The 5,122-nt window shown below is 36.8% G+C and overlaps 1 pseudogene; it reads right to left on the bottom strand.

The window, feature by feature from the left end:
* Nucleotides 1-5,122, bottom strand: part of LOC107677586 (potassium voltage-gated channel subfamily H member 7-like) — a 60,339-nt pseudogene that overhangs the window by 28,010 nt on the left and 27,207 nt on the right.

Below are 5,122 nucleotides of genomic sequence, written 5' to 3'. Positions count from 1 at the left end.
GTAAAGAGAGACAGATGACGAGCAGGAAGAGCGTTTCTCATTCTGATCAGCCGAATGGATGGTCACCTCATCTGGGTCTTCCTGAGGGAGGGATTGCTTACTCACTCCCAGCATGCTCAGTGGTGCAGGCAGACGAAAACGGAAAAAACGTCCTTTTTCTACAAAAAAAAAAGGAACACATTAGGGTTCAAAGGAGGTAACAAGAAAGAGGCATGATTTTATTACTGTATACTGTATAAAATGGTAAAGTTAAGAGTCAAACATGTCTTCCCTGGAAATTACCAGGGTAAAAATGCCAACAAAATGAACAAAAATGTCTGCCAAATTCAAGATAATGGAGGATAATTAAACTAATTATGACTGTAATAATGACAGTCGACTGCAGCATTAGATTTAGATCTGCTCATATTGCATCAAATAATTTCTTTATGCATATTTTTGCAGCACCAAGCACACGTTTCTGTTAAGCATATGAATGCAACTGCCAATCAGAGCCTTCAGATTAGTCAACGTTGATTTTTTTTTTTGTGAATTGTGAATTCTGCACTCTTGCGAATTTACTCATGAACAACAAAGAGCAGATACAATGTAAGTAAGAGATTCATTTTGAAGTGTGGACAGCTTCAGTGATTATAATGAGATTTTTTGTGAGAGCAGTCATTTTAATTTATGTCCTGTAATAATTAATGTCATATAATTTAATGTCAATTCAAAAAAACCATTTAGTTTTTCATGATACTAAAATAACCAATGCGATGTCTAGATTTTTTAGTGTGCAATAAACTAATTCATAAAGAGCTTTTAGATAGCTCTGTCTGTGTAGCCTGTAAGTCAGCCTGTAAGAGTATGATATGGAGCCAATAGCCTAATGGAAAAATATATGCCGGAATATATAGTGCCACTGGACTTCAGGAGAGTTCAAATCCTTTCCCAGTTCTGTCCTCTCCCCATTTAGTGATGCAGACTTTATTCCACCTTTGCAGTATATAATTTTCGTTGATGTTGATAAAATTATAATGATATCAGTATTCTTTTGAACTTGAACTTTTCCTTTAACACTTTAACAATGCATTTGTCACATTGCAGGATTAAGTTAACTGCAAAAAGCTAAATGTTAATTAAAATGGTGAAAAACCTAATGCAGTCATATCATTTTTTTTTTTTTGTGAAAAACTAAGTAGGTTTTCATGACTGTTTTACCCCCCGTTTCTATCCCTTAGAATTAAAATGCCATTTTTGCTGCCACACCTGTAAGACACCTATATAAATGCCTTCTTCATATGTGAAATGAGATGCATGCTATGCTCCACTAATTTGCAAGCGGCAGATTTGCTTTTGGCTGCAATATAGTTTTTTTTTCTTCAGTTTTTTCCTGCTCTCTACTTCAACAACAGCCTCTTTGCATAACATTTTTGTTAACCTGACACACTTCACACTTGATGTGCAACACAAATAGCTGCAATCAGCCTGAAATGTTTAAAGGACCTCGATAAAAGTGTTTCTAACACATTTTTGACTTGGGTATTCCAGGATGTGCAGAGTGACAGAGTTGTCATTTGCTCTTTTGCTGTTAGGAATAATAGCATGTATTTTACTTTCTACATTACCTCAATGTAAAAGTTTCTTATTAGTGAATAGTATGCACCTGCTGTTTAAATTGATTAATCTGGCTGACATCAGAATCTTAAAACCATTATTACATATTCAGATCTTGTACATCAGTTATCTGTTTTTGATTTTACATTTAGAATCTTTTTTTTTTTTTTTTTTAAATCTCTGCAGTGAGATTTCTCTCTTTCTCTCTGTCTGTCTCTTCCCTAGGGGTTCAGTACTACGCCAGCATTAATTAAAAGTCTCTCCAAACTGGGCTATTTATATCACTCCTTCATCAAAACAACCTAATGCACCCCACAAAAGAAGCTTTTTGGAAGGGGACGTCCTTCAATTTTTGATCAGAGTAAAGCCTAATAAATCATTGACAGAGTCAGGATGGAAAAGCTTGTAAATTTTACTAGCTAGTTTGTCTCTTCTTTACTGGTTCAATGCACTTCCTATCTACTTAGCCCTCAGCCTTGCTCTCAGAGGAAGCGAGATCTAGGAAAGCTATATCCATCCCAGCTGGACGTTTTTTTTTTAAAGCATCATGTTGTATGTCTCAGCATAACACTGACTGCACTGCCATAGCAAATCATCGGTTTATAGCAGCCCTGACTAAACAGCGCCTCTAACTTGCACTGTACTGCATACAGTATGAACACAAGCAGATGTCCTTTTCAAAACATTCCCTGTTGCTATGATACCACAGAGACGGTTTTAGCATTGGATATTAATTGGATTTCATAGTTCAGATGTGACTTTCCAATACAGCGTTAGAGGAGGACATCAGGCAGGGTGTGTGTATGTGTGCGTGTTCACGTGTTTAAACTGATGCAGTAGCATATTTTGCAGAAAATGCAATGCAGCAGTTTTATTGCTTACAGGTCTCTATGAACATTTGTCATAATTATAGCATGTGCACACACACGCACACACTCTGTTTGTATTGGATGGTTTAGTGAGCAGTGCGCACACACACACACACACACACACACACACACACACTCTTTGTATTTGGATGGTTTAATGGGCGCCGTTTTCCTGAACGGGATCCTATAAATGAAGCACCGTTCAGCACCTGGCCTCAGGGATCCAAATAATTGTAACACTGTGTCACATAAATTATTTTCCCCCACTTCATTTTCTTTCTGGCTGACTGGGTTTGGTCTTGACAGTGTGTGCTGGTGAGCCAGAGCAACTGGAGCAAATAAAAGCTCTCTCTATATTCCTCTGCCTTCTCCATATTTCTTCCTGCACACCTCTCCATTTATTCCTTCTCAGCCACCATTTTGAAATTTTCTCTTCCTCTCTCTCATCTGGCAGACAAATAGTAAGCAATTAAAGCAGATGCTGGGAATGGATCGCATTGATGGAAATTAAAAAAAGAGAGGGAATGACTGAAAGAAAGAAAATAGTAAAGGAAGAGCCTCACTTTGTTCTTGTCTGGCTGGCGAGGTGTGGTTGAGTCGATCTAATGAATCCATGCTGCCCTCTTTCAGCACATAATCGAAGCTCAAGATGAACAGCATGACAACACCCTCTTCATTCTTCACTGGAATGATGTGTGTCACACACAGGAAGTCTGATCCTGTTGACAAAAACAATTTATTCATTATCTTTTGGTTTAGATAGCAAAACAAATCTAACCATTGAATTTCATTAGAATTCTTCATATTAATTAGCTTAATTAAGTGTACTGATAAATACACAGAGGTTGTGGAGAGCAGGTTACATTTGCTATTTTACTACATAAACAAACATGCAGTTTTGGGTGTAGATGTTGACGCTCATTCAGTTTGACAGGTTCAGGATTAATTTCTGACAGGCAAAAATGAGGGTCGCCATGGTAACTATAGGGCAAGACGACCCTTGAGAAAAAGCACAATGGAGACGTGGTTCTGATTTGTCTTCACATTTGATAGAAACCTGTGGATTTGAGTTGATCATTATTGGGGCACAAGAGTTATCAGACATGCTAATTAACCATTGGCCTCCATCTCTAAAGACGTTATGATTCATAATCATTACATTTTTCCAGTGCATTCATATGAGCAACTGACTTACAGTAATGTGTCACTGGCACTGGAGTTACCAAACAAGATTACAAACACTGTCACTGCTTCTGCATAAACTCCAGGGCCCGTATTCATGAAAAATCTTAGTGCTAAGAGTTGCTTCTAGTAACAAAATTCGAAGAAAATTCTTAGAAATGTGGGTGTTTCCTCTTAAAATTAAAGAAAAGATCATAGTAAAGAAAAAAGTAATTCAGAAAGCAGAACCCTTAAACCTTTAACCTTTAACCCTTAAAAGAGGTCTTAAGGTCCAAAATTGTTAGGAGTACGGACGAGGACTTTTAAGAGGCCTAAGAGTTTCTTTAGCAGTGGAGAAATGGAAGTAAATCACTACATTAACTAAATTAACATATTTGGCAACTGGAAAAATGCAACTATGCAGCAGTGATGATTTGGGTTTGTCAACCTTCTATAAGCAAAGTGATAACACAAACAATTACAGCACTTTCAGAACTTATTTTGTCACTGTTCATTTCCTATAAAATGTGTTAAGTATGACAGCATGGTAAATAAAAAATAAAGAATATATATACATATATGTGTGTGTGTGTGTTTGTGTGAGAGAAAGAGAGATAGCACGGTAAAACAGGAAAAATTACTCCTGTAATTTCTAAATTAAGGCTTATAATAGACCCTACACTTAAAAGCGCTCTTTTATTTCCTTCTTGGACAACCAACCAATCACAGTCTTCAAAAGACTGTGTCATAGCTAGCAACGGGTTCAGGCTGCCTCCTCACTAAGATAAAAGTTTTTGTCTTTTCCTCACTCAGAGTTGCTCTCAGATTGATCCTGAATCACTTTTAAGCTAAGACTCCTATGTAAAAAATTTTAAGCTAAATTAGAAGCTCTCTGAGAGGATTCTTAGAATCTTTAAGAATATGAGCCCAGGGCCCGTATTCACAAAACATCTTAAGGCTAAAAGTAGCTCATAACTCGCCGATTTAGGAGAAAATCTTAAAAATAATGGGCGTGTCAGTCCTAAATTTAGGACTCCTATATTTTTGTTCTAAGAGTATTTCACAACGCATTTTAGAGCTAAAACTAGCTCCTAAATATGTGAAACGTAGTAGTGAAGAGGACTCCTAAGTAGTGAAGAGGACTCCTAAGTCACTAAGACCAAATCTGAACTATCATAGTTAATTAAAAAATAATAATTTATAATAAATAATAAAAGCATATACATCAACTCAGATACGGTTATCTAATAAGCATGTGTCCTATTCTGTGTACTAAACTCCTGAAACATTGGTGTCTTTTTGAAACATTGGTGACTCTTTGTTTATGATATGACGGTAGTTTTCTCAAAATAAGTAAAATGCTCATGAAGTGACTCAGACCAGTTCTAGAGATTATGTTTTTGTGTTCATATACTCATATATTGAGGCGACAGAGGCTGAAAACACCGCGAGCTTCAGTAGGCCTATGTGTAGTAAATGAAACCGCATGTCTGCGC

The sequence above is a fragment of the Sinocyclocheilus anshuiensis genome, unplaced genomic scaffold (genome assembly GCF_001515605.1).
Source record: "Sinocyclocheilus anshuiensis isolate Anshui unplaced genomic scaffold, SAMN03320099.WGS_v1.1 scaffold472, whole genome shotgun sequence".
Taxonomy (NCBI): Eukaryota; Metazoa; Chordata; class Actinopteri; order Cypriniformes; family Cyprinidae; genus Sinocyclocheilus; species Sinocyclocheilus anshuiensis.
Note: the sequence above shows the minus strand (reverse complement) of the source record. Positions and strands in the feature narration are given on the sequence as shown.